Source organism: Strix uralensis, chromosome 9 (assembly GCF_047716275.1).
Source record: "Strix uralensis isolate ZFMK-TIS-50842 chromosome 9, bStrUra1, whole genome shotgun sequence".
NCBI lineage: Eukaryota > Metazoa > Chordata > Aves > Strigiformes > Strigidae > Strix > Strix uralensis.
The window spans coordinates 30,098,241-30,112,696 of record NC_133980.1 but is presented as its reverse complement, the minus strand read 5'-3'; the positions used below and the strand labels follow the sequence as shown (position 1 = coordinate 30,112,696).

The following is a 14,456-nucleotide window of genomic DNA, read 5'->3' as shown; positions in this document are numbered from 1 at the left end:
GGGACGATGAGTCCTCCGGCGCGGGGGGCGGCGACTACCCATCCCAGCGGCCCCCGCGGCGCGGGCGGGGCTACACCGGGCCGGGCCTGCCCTGCGGGCGGAGCCCTTCGCCCTCCGGGGGGGCGGGAGCGGGAGGAGCCCCCCCCCCCCCAGCCACACACACACACCCCCACACCCCTTTGTCTTCACGGCTTCGCTTTTCGCCTCATGGCGTTTCCCCTCAGGCTGGCACCAGCCCTGACGGGGCCGCGGGGTGCTACTGGGCCGCCCCCTTCTCAGCTCGCCGCGGTGGCAGCTCCTCTTCTCCCCGCTGTGAAGGCGAGGGGCCAGAGCCCCCACAAGGGGCTGCCGGGGCCCCCCGGGGGCTGCGGGGAGCCCGGCCCTCACCGAGCGGGCGGGGGGCCCGGCAGAGCAAGCCCGGCGTGCGCCGTCCCGCTGGGAGCTGGAGGGGTGAGGCGCGGGGGGACCAGAGCTCTTGCACCGCCCTCTTCCCAGGCCTTGCTTTGTGGGTTGGGTTTTTTTCTCCATGCGCTTTTAATGTGTCTGATTCATTTTTTCGAAGGAAAAAAAAATAATTTTCACAGCCTCTGTTGTCAGTCAGCTTTAAAACTGGGCTTGAATTTTCTTCCCCACAGTTAACAACACAGACACAACTTTTTACCAGGCTCTGGCATGGCTGCCTGCACACAAGGCCTTTGTCATAAGCTGTTCTTTCTGATGATGAATTTGTGCTGCTTTTGTGAAGAGCTGTAGCAAAAGGAACAACCTTGTGACGTGTCACTGCGTGGACAGGTGGGTCTCGGCTGCGGTGAGCTCTTGCATCCCTGTTTCCCTGACCACACCATCCAGTGCTTTGAGGTACTTGAGTGAAAACATCAATTAGATAGAGGACTGGTATCAAATACTCCTGTAATGAGATAATATCTTTGTATTTAAATGAATTGTATCTCGGCTGGAAGGTTTTCAACAAAGGTCTTACCTGTCAGATCTGTGGGTTGCTTGAGTTTTGAGTTTATACCTCCAGGACCAGTCTTCTAGCCCTGCAAAATACGATCATCTTTTCTCATAAGCATCCCCACTCCAGCACAACTTGACTTAGGAGATACAGGAACAGAGGAACCAAAGGTTCTTTGTGAAGTGGGAGAGGAAGGAGAAGGGAGTTGTGCTCTATTTCTGCTGCAGCAAGGACCGAGGGTTGAACTGTTCCCTGTCTGCACACACACATATCACCTCATAGCGGGGTGAGTTGTGAGTCCCTGTGTATGTTACTTGGGAATCGTTTCACCCCAACAGCTTGGCTCTCCACCTCCTGTCATGGACACTCATTAATTTAGACATGTAGTTTCATTCTTGGCATCAGGCTAGAGGGCAAAAGTCTCACCAAAAAATGTGTATGTTAATTAATGTGCCAAGTCTGAACATATGCCAAGAAGCTGTCTCACTAACCTCACCCATAGACCTTAGGGTGGTACAGTATCTGGATAATAGACATGGAGCTGCTAAAGACTGCAGGGAGGAGCAGCAATTAAATTGTTTTGTCAGCTTATTTTAGGGTAAGTCTTTAATAAGGGTGATCAACATGTGGAATTAGCGTGGCATGTCCATCTAAATTGCAAAAGGCACAGGAGACAGAGGGGATTCAAATATAGGCTGGTGTTCCCCCTCCTTTGGGACCTGTGGGCAGCCTGCCTCATAGCAACAGAGTCCACGGATGGGCAGGAGAGGTTGCATGGGAATTGTGGTCTGGTCACCACTGAGAAGAAACCATATATGGGTCAGTAGCTGGTCACTTTGGTTTGGACAAGTCATATGTATAGGGCTGGAGATGATTGCTTTGGTGTAGGGCAGTTATTTCTGCGAGTTTCTTCTGCGGGGAGAGGATTACTAATGTGCTTTTAAAACTGCAGAAACAAATTGCTGACCCTGGGGAAGCAGGCTTCCTTAATTTCTCCATGGCTGTCAATGGCATGCTGGCATCCATCAGCACCTTCATTTGATTCCCAGAATATATCAACTAGAGACAGAAGAAAATAGAAGGGTCTTCTTACTGTCCTCGCTCTCCTGTTTTTCAGTCAGTGCTGTATTCCTAGCAGTCTAGCTTTTTTTTTTTTCCCCCTAACATTAGCAATTGTACCTACAGAGCAATCATACTATAAGTTGTGTATATATATATATAAAATTGTCACTTCAGCACCCAGAAGCTACCTGTGCATTGTGTTAAGAGCTGGACTTCCACAGAATGAAACCCAGTCCCTGCCTCCAAGAGATCTATGTTTAAAAAAAGCCAGCTAAGCAAGTGCAAAAAAGGAAATATTTCAGCTAGAGGAAAGCAGCAGAGAGTTAATTACATGCTGGAGTGCCCAAGCCCACAAAACGTCTGTCACTCACTATTTAGGGTGAAAGCTTTCACCTGGCCCTGGGAAGCAGGGCTATGGGAAAGGGAGCCTTGGGCAGGACTGTGTTGTCTCCCAGCTCTGGCTATCGGTGTAAGCAGGCAGTTCCTCCTGGGTCTGTTGGGCTAGTACAGAGGACTAGGTTGATCCTGAAGTGGGTATGGCCGATGGAGCAGGCAGCTCTAGGGGCAGACCCAGCCTTGCTGCCATCCCTTTCTTCTGTGCCAGTTCTGACGCTGCTGGTTAGCCTTTTCCTTCATGGTAGTATTAGTAAGTTCTTACCTTTTGCTTTAAAAATTGTAGGAACTTCATGCTTTGGGGGTTCTTCTTTTCCTAAGCTTATTAAAATTGGTCAAAAACTAGGAGTTGGAAAGAGCCAAGTACATGCACATGTAAGCACATGTATTTGCTATCCGTGTATGCTGTATGGCTGCCCAAGCCTGGATGCTGTGGGGAAATAAGGCTAAAAACCAAATATATCTGTGTATGTTGCTGGGGTTTCTTCTCACAATAGAGAAAAAAAACCCTTTTTTAAAGTATTCTTTTCAAGAGGATAAGCCGGTTTAGTTAGGTTTTTTTCTTCTCCTTTTCCTAGTTCTTTCTGTTAAAGCAGAGGGATAAACATCCAGAATAAAGAAAATCAGGTGAAAAGCTGGTGACAAAAAATATGGTATTTAAACAAGCCTTCTGCTCAATAATCCTCACCCTGCCCCCAAACCCCACCTCAGTTCTGAAAGCTGCTTAAAAATAAGCTGTACTGCAGTCACCATTCCCAAGTCAAGTTTGCCTGACTGTGAAGCCTGCTCCGTTCCTGTCCACAGAACTGGAGCCTTTGTTGGAGATGAGCACGTCAAAATTGCTTAACGTTGTCTCTGTATAAAAAAAGTCATTATTTCAGAAAACCGTTGTATTCTGCTGACAGCGTGGCATAAACATTGCATGAGATACCCATGTAATTCTCACATAAAAGAGAAATCTTGATGCAGGCATTTACAACTTTTGCCCTGTAAGCTGATACACCCGGCTGTGTTTCTGTGAAGCCCAGAGAAGAGCATGAAGAGGTGTTACAAGAAACTTCAACTGGTGTGTTCTTAAATGTTCCATTAAAGTATCAGAGCTTTTATTTTTTACTAGGAAGCATTGAGTGAATCCCGAGGGGTCCTGTAGCCTGCTCTCCTACTGTTTACTGCCCTTCACCAGATGCTTTTGAGAACAAGAAACTCGTTAGTGAGACATCGCAAAGTTGCCTCCCCACTTGAAGGTAAAAGTGCTGCAGTTGTATTACTGTATCCCCACCTGTTGCATACATACTTGGGTCAGCCAGAAAGGTGGGGGGGCATTAAAAAATGTGATAAGACATCTTGGTACCAGGTACCATCCTGGAGCCCAGTCTCTGATAAAAGCAAAGAACGCTGGTGAGTAGACAGTGTCTAGTGCCTCTGCAGGCTTGCCTGGAGCTGTAACTATTTATGGCCAGAACAAATGATGAAGAAAGGACTTCAAGAGCTATTGCTCTATGTCTTACCTGCTCTGGATTGCGAAACTCTTCCAAGAAAGTGGCTGTTCATGGTTGGTTCAAGCACTGATAGATTTTTCTGTATGAATTACTTGAAACACCCAGATTGAGGTTGTTCAGTGCCTCTTGAGAAACTTGTTGTGACCCTGCTGTTGGAGAGGCAGTGCAGAGCATGGAGCAGAGCCACAGGGTAGGGCCTGCTGCCAGATGTCCTCTGGGGCTTGGGGCAGTTACTCGGTGTTTGAGATGGGGACACGAGCCTGGTGCTGTTGTCCGAGTCCTGGGGCTGGCTCAGCCTACAGCAGCTCGGGGCTTTCCACCCTGTTCTCCCCCTCCCACGCGTGCCAAGGTCTGGAGAGCCCTTCCAGCGCTGTCTGGGAGCTTTTATGGCTCTGGGGGCTGGGAAGTGGATTTCGAAGCAGACCTGGCTCGCTCTTCGTTGGTGCCAGCAGGTGGCAACAGCGCATTGCAGCCCGTGCAGGAGGCAACACAGCAGCTCCCACTCCGGCCAAATCCCCGGGGCTCTGTCGCTGCTCTTTCCTTTCCTGCGTGGGTCACGCCGTCAGCTTTCCGTAGCCCTTTGTGCTGAAGCATGAAGTGGTTCTCAAAGCCAGGAACTCGTTACTCTTCACTCGGCTTTAAAGCACACATCTCTTGCTTGCAAAGAAGGCAGGGGCTGGCTGGGGAGCAGGCGGGGTGGTGACCGGTGGCTACATCTCTACCCTGGGACTCTGAGATTTCCTGCTGCATGGCTGAGGCCAAGTCTGGTCCAGTTTCTCATGTCTACCCTGGATACAGTAATAGCAATCCAGGCACGGTGAGGGTAAAACAGCAGAAATGTGTCACAGAGGGTGACAAATGACTGTGCGTGGAGATGGAAACAGCTTCTAAGCGACTGGGTTGCATGATGGATGGATGACATCAGGTCTGTCACCCCAGCTTCTTCTGTACTGCTCCACAGAGTTAGGACATTCTTTACAGCAGCAGCTTAGGCACCTTGAGCCTGGAGAGCCCTGTAAAGTGGTAGTACTTTCCTAGTGTAAACAGAGCTGTGGAGCCTTAGAGGGTGTGCTAGGTGTTAAGTCCTCTCCCTGAAGGTAGAGTTACTTAGCAGGAGAGATGGGTTAAAACTTTACTGTAAAAAGTGCAACAGAATAACTCAGTCAGTGCTGTAGTGCTTGTTCAGAGAGGAGCTATTTCTACTCCATTAGTATGCTGAGAGGCTGGAGTGGTTTTCTGCATTGTACGTCTGGAGATCAGTGATGCGGCAGAGCACTATTGCTGCATTATGCAGTTAAGCAGCAACACTGTGAGAATAGAAGGAAAGTTACCTTCCTGACAAGAAGATCCTTTTGAATTTGTCACCTTCCCAAGGTATATGCTTTTGTCCAGCCCAAAGTGGAGCTTTCAAGCCCTAGGAAAGAATGCACTTGTACAGAGAGAAGCAAGAGTTGGACTTCACCAGCAGTTTTTGTCTTTGCTGTGGTTTATAGTTTGCATCTGGACTTGGCCACCGAGCTTCTGTAAACCAGATGCTACTCAAGCTCATGCCAGAACAGTCTCTGCTTAAACTTGCAAGGTACATTGCCAATTTTAAGTGGGAATGTTCTCCCCACTCACCTTTCTTTTTGGTGAAGGTTTTGAATTGCAACAGTATCTTATCTGAATTTCGCAGAGCAAAGTAGTAGCAGAGAGTGCTCTAAATCTAAGTTTCTTCTCCCTTTGGTGTGAGGCACAGGGCTGATTAGTTCCAACTCTACCTGGGTGCATCATAGCTACTGATAAACATAAAGTGATCACTTTGTTTTGGCAGTAATGTACTGTTCCAGGCCCTAAACCTTGCTCCGTGTAGGAATACAAGGGGAATTCAAAGAGGAATCCATATCCTTTCAAGATAGATCAGACTGAGCAGGTACTGTAGAAATTCACTTGCTTTGATGATAGCTCTTGGTGAGGTCCCTGCTTGTATGGAGACTGCAGCAGACTGTTAAAGCTAAAGTAGTCTTCTTTCTGCTTTCAGACTGTATCGCTACAAATCTTGCAATATTGACTGCATGGGGCTTTCTTTCTGCTGATATTGTGGCTCTTGAGGCTGTCTTGAGTGTTCAGCAAAGAATCAGCCTTTATCTCCCAATTCTGCTGGCAAAGTGGAATAAGAGAGAGTGACGCTTGCAGCTGTAAATCTCAGAGTGCAGCTGACTCTCCTGTTGGCTCAGCATCCCTTTGCTTCCCACAGTGACTAATCCCTAAATTAAACTAGGGTTCTTCCAAACTGAGAGCATGGAGTACTTGTTCTTCCAAGCCATGTTCCTGTCTAGTGATAGAAAACAGTTTAAGATGACGAAGCTGAATCCTGGGCTCTTGCAGACCTCTGCTGTGCTGAGGCAGGAATGGATGTGGCTAATGTAGTTCCTGGAGAGATTTTCACTTTCCTGCTAGTCTCTTCTGGTTACCCTGGAAGTTGTATGCAGGTGAGTGTGGGGACCCCTGTTTAAGTGAGCACTAAAGGATAGGTGCTGGCACACAGTTTGGGGGACAGACCTGGCACTCACTGAGCACTTCAGGAGTGACTCCTGTCTGGAACCAGGGAGTACCTATGGAAATTAGCGTAAATGCTCCTTGAAACAGGGAACAAAATGCTCCTCTGGGACTGATAGCATGACATTGCGCTTCAGTTACCTACCTGCTTTTAGACTGGAACCAGTAAATGTGTTTGAATCCACTCAGAGTTATCCATCCAGGAAAATGAGGAGAAAGAGTTGGCACTATCCATAACTGCTGGAGAAAAGCAGCTTGTTTTAATTGCCTGCCTAATTTGCCAAACACCTGCTTTCTCACCCATGTCCAGACTAGGAACAGGAGTACTCAGCTATAATTCCGATAAAACCACAGTGTAGTCATACTTCAAAGATCTCTGTAATTCAAAATGATCGCCTAACTCATTCTTCTGAGATGCTTCTGATCCCTTCTGCATTCAAGCTTTCCTCTGTGAAAATTCTACTGTGTCTTTCTGAAGCTTTTACTGTCTGAGCTGACCTGCTTTGTGAGGACAGCTCCAACGTGTGGGAGCCATTTGGAGACTCCTTGGAAAGGAGACTCACGGTTTCTTTTGTGTGTTGAAAGTCACAGTGGAATAAACCCATTGTAGTGCTGATCCCTGGGTCTGAGTTCAGTGTACCCCAGGTGGCTTGACAGTTATTATTCCTGAAATAAAAATGGAAATTTTTTTTTATTGGTACATGTTTTTCATGCCATCAAACTATAAAAAAATATAACGCTAAATAAAACCAATTACTCAGATGCATGTACTTCAGAGAGAAGAATTCCCATGCTGTGCGTCTGAGGTGCCTTGTGGAAAGGAAAATTAGCGATCCGTGTGCTGTTAAGGAAAGACTCCTCTTGTCCAGAAACATTTTTAAACAGGAAGATGCAGAGTTACCTGATTGAGTGCATAGTTGCTTGAAATAGGGTTCTGAAACGCTTTTTCTGTCCTCTTGTAAATCAAGAAGGTTCAAAGCTACCTGCTCTTTTATGCCTCTTTCTGATGAGGGGCTTAGTGCTAGCACCAAGCTTCTGTTTATTAATGAACTCTTCCTTGGCCTCTGTTGTCTGGACCAGAGCTACCATTAACAGCTCTATCTGCAAGGTTCAGTGATAATTTACATAAATCACTTCATCAGTTTGACACTGCAGTGCCCTGATCTCATGGCTGCTTCTAGAACTGAAGTTCTCCTTAAATCACAAAGATTGTATTTTTCCTAACAATATGTTGTATGTATGTTAGTGCCAGCAAGAAATTTTGTGCAGCTTTGGATTCTATCGGGGGAAACTGGTCTGTGGTTACCAGGAAATGAGAAATCAGACCTTAAGTGAAAATATGCTTTGAGAGTATGCAAGAGAAATAGGGCATAGGTCTTGCTCTGATAAGTCAAGATGTGCATCATCTACTTCTTTTAAATCAAGAAGCTATGTCTGTTAAATGACTCATGCTGTACATCTTCCCTACTTTGCGACTTCTACTAGAGGGGTACCTCTGTCCCTTAAACAACAAACATTTGGCAGGAAGCATACGGGACAGCACAGGGACTGCCTGCCTTCCTCATGAAGGGCTGGGAGAGGAAATGTGGGTAACTGCTCCCAGTGCTTGGCGGTAGTGGAAAGCTCACTACCTGGGAGGGTTTCTCACATTGCTTGCTCCTCTCAATGCAGCTGTTCTTAAATGAGTGATCTAATTGTGTGTGTGTTATTTCTCACTGTCTTTGCCACACAGAATGATGCTGAACGACACTGACTCCCTCCCTTACAACCACTAACCCTTCACTTGCAATTACTGAAGTAACCATGCACTTCAGCTGAAACTAGTTACTTGAATGAGATACCTCTCTTCCCCAGAACTGTGGTTTTACGTATTTCTACTTCATTCTATGAAAACACTTCCCCTAATTCTAATTTCACTGATTAACCTCCTCCTTGCTGCTGAGTGACTTCAGATTTAAGCTGGCTAGAGTATTGCTGGTGTTTCCCCCCCGTATGACCTGTGGGATGCTGCCAGTTCATATGTACCTTCAGCAGGTGAAATTTCTGGAATGTTAAAGGGAACTATTAGTGCAAGTTTTCACTTAGAGTTTACTCATGTAGGTAAGTAAATATTTCATAGAATCATTTAGGTTGGAAAAGACCCTTAAGATCATCAAGTCCAATTTAAGCCCTTTCTTTGCTGTAAAACAAAAATATTAGAGCTGCGAGCATCTGTTGAAATTCTGAAGTGATGTAAAGCACAGCGCAGTGATATGTGAGTGTTTTGCAAAATATAAGCAACCAACATTACTTATGTTGACGTTGTTCTTCAGGCTTTCTGTAAAAAGTAATTAGTCTTGCCCCATATGTATTAGATTTTCTTTTTTCCTTACCTCTCTGGCTCCTCATAATCGAATTACAAACTGACCTAGCTCAATAAGAAAGACTTCTCTGAGATTGCAACTTCTCTGAAGTTTTGACTTCATCCCCAGGAAAGGCTATTGGCCTCAAGCTGCTTGTTCATTTCAACACTTGATTCAGTTCAGTAGCTGAATAAGAAGTGTTCTGTGTTGTGTGGGGTTTTTTCGTCTCAGGTGCTTTTCTGCATTCTAAACCCCTTTTCAACTTCACATTTGCTAGTTTAATTTAGCACATCAAGACATCGTTTTATTTCTATTTTTTAATTGCATCTGTGTGAATGATAAAGGGGGCATACACTAGCAACATGAAGTTAAAATAGCCTACTAAGTAGAAAACACCCCAGACACATTCAGATTTCTGATTTGTATCAGCTGTAGAATTGCTTCAATGAACATCACTTTCCTCCTTTATAGCTGAGGAAAAAAAGATAGCATTGAGCTGTGTTCAGATGCAAATAAACTCTGTTCAGATGTAAATAAACAGGTCTTAATTCCTGCAAATCTGAGACTCACCCTCTCTTAGAAACAAATACAAAGCCAGATTAAAATCAGTGACCTCAAACAAGATTTCCTTCTTGCTGATTCTTACATATGATTAACATTGACTTGAATCACTTTGACTGAAGTGGGTCCACCCTGACTGTCTTTGGCAATGTCTTTTACCATCTGGCTCGATGTTTGCTGTTGTCATGCCAATGCACAGGCTGATGCCCTAGAGAAGGTGTGCAGGCTGGGCAAGAAGCAGAGCAGGGACAGCTTCCTGGACCTTGCTGAACTGATGGTCCAAGGACCTGTAGCAGATCTTTCTGGAGAGCCCAGAAAAATAACCAGGATGTGCTGTGGACCCTAGGAAGTGACCACTGACAATAATGGTGGGGTTTTCCTTTTTCCCTGAGCAGGAGTGGGCATATGTATCACCTCATCCCAAACATTCAGAGCAGCTACTTCACCCAACTGCCTTTCAGAGTCACATGAACACTCTGGCCCAAAGGTTTTCAGTCAAAGAAAGGGAAATGATGGAATTCAAAGTCAACAAAAGCAAGTTAACCCTGCGCTGGACACCTCCTTGATCAAGCTTGCATTTCAGCCAGAAGGGAGGAATTGCTTTTGTCCTGGCTGTTGTATGTGCCTGATTCAGATATATCAGTGTCAGGTAACAAAACGTTGCCATCTCTTTTCTTTTTCTTTTTTTTTTTTTTTTCCTCTTTTAGTTTAAATATTTTCCATCAGAAGCCATGAACGCTGTCATCTTAAAAATGCTGGGAAACCCAGACATGCTGAGCAATCGTTGATTACCTCTTGACGGCATTTTTTTTGTCTTCTACAGTGGACTAGGAAGCTCCAGATCACCACAGTTGCATTTTTAAATGCAGAAACAATACTAGTGCTATAGTTTCGTCGACATTTGTCTTGATGGCAAAGATGAAATTTTCCTTCTGCTTGTAGCTACCTTGGTTGTGCTAACACAACACTGTCTGCAGATGTGCTTTGGATGGAAGATTTATCTCATCCAGATGAAAAATAACCAGCCAGCTCCCTGAACCAGTCCACAGTGCCAGCAAACACAAACTCATAGCAGTGCAATTAGGAAGGACAATTTGGGAATGGGTATGAGCAGCTGATGCGAAGGTTTCTTAGATGACCCTGCTGCTGGAAAAAACAGCCCTGTACTGCCCCACCGAGTAAGAGGGGTAAATCAAAGCAGTCTTGAAGAAAATTTTTGTCAACACGACGTTCCACAAACTCTTGGGGTGTATCTAGTGCGTAGAAACACTTTGCTGGCAGGCAGGGTGGAACTGCATCCTAATGGCTGAAATGATGTATGACATAATCAACTGCATATGAAGGAATCATGTGCTCCAAATTTCACCTGCGCGGACTAGAGACACCAGCCTACCCTCCTTGTCTGACAACTTGAAAAGATAGGGGTTTTTTTAAAAGCATAGATGCTGCCCTGCCCAGCTCTAGAGGCTGAGAATGAAAAGCCTTTCTAAAAGTCAGTAAGGGTTTAATTAAAAGTAGGACTACATTCTGGACATGCAAAGTTTGAGTCTAAATCCCTTGGAGCCTGTTTAGGACACGAAGATGTGTGCAGGGTAGAGCCCTGCCTTGTGGTTATCAGATCCAGCAATCCACTTGCCTGTGTAGGCCATGTCTGTGCATCAGCATGTCTTGAAGAGCAGAGAAATGCATCAAAGCTCATAAATGCTGCCGAACCAGTGCAGAAGTGCCTGCACACACTTCATGCTCTTGAGATTTCGGGATCATTGCAGGCAGAGGCACCTGGCTGTCTTCACCTGTCCACATGCGTGTATCCTGGGTGTAAGCATGAACTGATTCCCAAACCTTGTGGGTGGTCAATTGCTAGAATGAGACAAAGGCTCATTCTCTACCTTAATGGGTTAGAGCTTAAAAGGGAAGAGTCTTCTTCGCTTTTTTGGGGATAGTGACCTCATTAGGTGTTTTCTGCCTTTTCTGTTTTGGTGGTATGGTATGTAAATATTTGTGCTTCAAAACAAAGCTATATTTGTTGAAGAACTTAAAGCTGCTTATTTCTTCTTTGTGTCTGCCATCTTCTTGGCTTATGAGATGATCTGTTCACTAAAATATGTCATTTTGAAGCAAATTAGAGGATAGAAAACAACCAGAACAGTTATATCTATTCAATTAGGTTCTCAAGATGATGATGCAGCCTCATCCAAGTCCTAGGTTTAGCTAGAAGCTGCTGTTTTACAGTGGGCAGCTGCTGGCTTGATACCTGAGTAGCAATGGATGGTTAAACTCTTCTCAGGCAACATTTCCAGAATAAGATTCAGGAATATAGATAGAGATGTTCTGTGATTCAACTCATAGCACTACTTGCTAACATTCATGTAAATTCCTGCTACAGTTTCCCCTTCAGTGTGTTTGTACGTCAGTTCTGGAGCACACCATATCTTTGTTCTGCCTTTGTCAAAACATACATATAACAAGGAACATATAACTACAGTGGTAGTGAACATGGCAGTAGGTTAAGAGAAGAAAGCATTGGATATCAGTGCTGATCTATGTCGGAAGCCTAAGTCATGGATAGATTGCAAAATTTGATGTGTTTAAGTCAACCGTCTAAAGGCTGCAGAAGATAACTTCACTGTGACACAGCCTCTTTGGTCTGGCACGTGACACTTGGCACTGCAAAATCCTGCTGCAGGAAAGGTGCTCCAGGGTGATTCCATCATGCAAGTAACACAAATAACTGCTTGGCTTTCAAGAGGCTTTGAATCAAGCCCTTCAGAAACAAGAGAAAGGTTTAAAAAGCCTCAGTGTTTTGCTTGGGTCTCGTTAAGCTGCTGCTTCCATGTATTGTTTTCCTGTTGCAGCTGGCAAAATATTTCCGTACAAAAAGAAGTGTTTCTTTTAGCCTCCCTGTTCCTCCTGTATGGCTTTGCAACCTAAAGCCTGACGTCGTAGGTGTTTTCACACTGGTAATTGGTAACTTCACAAATGCAGAATTGAAGTATTGCTGCAAAAATCAGACAGGAGGAGGCAGTGGGGAGAGGACAGTATGTTAAACCTGGGTGAGACAGTGCAGAAGGTGGTTCAGGTATGGTTTGGTAGAAGGCTTTGGTCTGGTTCCAGTGCCACTGTTTTGCCAGAACATCTCTCTGAAGGGAAACCTCTTCCAGCAGGCTAGCGGGGTTGGTTCCCAAGCTCTCAGGCTATTGACTGTGTGTCACTGGCATCCCTCTGCTTCTCTAAGTCCTTGCTCTGCAGGTGTTTTAGAACATCGGGTGTATGTGTCACAGTGTGTAGTTTCTGCTGGAATTGTTGTAGGCTGTGTGAAGTGGCTGGGACTGGCACTGTGAGGTGAAGCAGAACAATACCTCTGACAGAAACCAGGCTGTGTGAACACAAGGCTGGAAATGACCTCCTAGGGCACTCAGGGTTATTCTCGTGCTATTGCAGGAAACCATATCATGCAGACCCTTTCATAAGCTTAGTGTGCTCACAATTAGCTAGCTATTTTACTTCCACTGCAACCGCTAAAAGGCCCATCCAGAGACTTACTTCTCTAATGGTTAAACTATTTAATATTGAGCATAAGCTGTCCACATTTAGACTATTGCTGTGTTCTCACTGATGTGGTTTCTCCAGGGTTTGTTTCCACTTGACATACTTACAAAATGTAGTCATATCTCTGTGGTCCCCTGGTTTTACTAAATAAATGCTCCACGCTGTTCTGGCCACCCCATCTGAGATAGGTAGGAACTGTGGTGTGGATCCTGTTGTTCCAGCCAGAACACTGTCATGCCACTAACAGCTACACTGGGAACAGTGGGTTTGGGTGAATAAAGCTGTTTCTGCACTGATCCCTGATACTCCTTCGCCACAAGGGTTTCTCCAGTATAGATCTAGCCTCTAAGCGTTGTAGCCTAAACACACTATGAAAAAAGGGGCTCACATTACACTGGCAGCTCCTTGGACTGTAACACCCTGTTGTTTTGCAGTCAGCTGAGCACTCTGTGCTGTGGCTTCATCCTTTTTTACTTATAGAGGTACCTTTCAGTGTGAAGCTGTATTTTCACTGTGTAAATAATATAGGAATATAGGTGGAATACCATGCACTGTTGGCTTTTTTAGTACAAAGTTTGGTTTATTATACACAGCCTTCATGTTTCTAGTTTTTGTGTCTTTGCTGCAGGGTGGAAGTTGAGGGGGTGCTGCAATGCTGTGACAGTCGGGCAGGGAACATGTGGGATGGGTTTGGCACCTGTGGCGAGCTGGGAGGCACTGTGGCACTTGCATATTTGCCAGAATTCTGGGAAACATTATCATTAGTTAAGCAATACTGATATTTAAGCATTCATCTTTGTTTCAGAGCCCTACTGAATAGGGGCAGTTTAAATAGGACTACTGTTTCAAGCTGTCAGCTGCTGCAGGAAGCTAAGACATAATTTTTAATGATTTTTCAGCCATCAGAGCTGCAAAGGCAGAAATACAATTTTCCAAGAGGTGCAGTCTGCAGAGAAGGGGTGGGTTAGGGGTGGGCAGTAGCACAGGATCTCTGGAGTCTTGATTTCAGCTTCTATGGGACGGGCCAGTTAAGGGCAGACCAAAACATATGCTCTGTGTTAAGCCTGTGTGTGAGTTGTGTGTTGGATGCTGGCCAGATTATTTGATGCATCGTATAATAAGGCTTTTTCATTCAGTCATTTGTTCCTTTCTATCCCTCAATTTTGAGACCAGCAGGGATGCAGGTTGTGCTTGGGGGTATTTTGTGATTAACACCTTGGAGAGGTGTACTTGCCTCTGTCTTGTCACAGAGGTGACAAGCAAGAGATGACAACAGATATTTCTTGCTTCTGACCTCCTTTTGGAAAGGCTGTATTTTGAACATGCCACGTACCCAGTTGTTAATCTACAAATTGTTACTGGGGAGAATTTGTGTTTGGGCTGGCAGAATTTCTTGTCTGCAGGGAACTTCTATTTCTAAAACTTCTTTTGTTTCAAATCATAACACAAAAAGCCAACACTTGTATGTAGTCTATTGAGTTGAAATGGTATCGCACACGCAGAAAAAATGTTGAAAAATTTGTTGCATCAATACAATAATGTTGCAACAAGAAGTTG

General features: G+C 45.1%; 1 protein-coding gene across 4 annotated transcripts in view; it reads left to right on the top strand.

Annotated features, from left to right (window-relative positions):
* The first annotated feature begins 191 nt into the window (after window positions 1-191).
* Window positions 192-14,456, top strand: part of BOK (BCL2 family apoptosis regulator BOK) — a 34,395-nt gene continuing 20,130 nt past the window's right edge. The window contains exons 1-3 of one of the 4 annotated variants that reach the window (XM_074878088.1): window positions 195-450; window positions 636-792; window positions 3,528-3,654. The gene's annotated coding sequence lies outside the window, so the exon portion shown is untranslated. Of the gene's footprint in view, window positions 793-3,527; window positions 3,655-14,456 lie in introns of all 4 variants that reach the window. The other 3 variants (XM_074878087.1, XM_074878089.1, XM_074878086.1) reach the window with 3 other exon arrangements.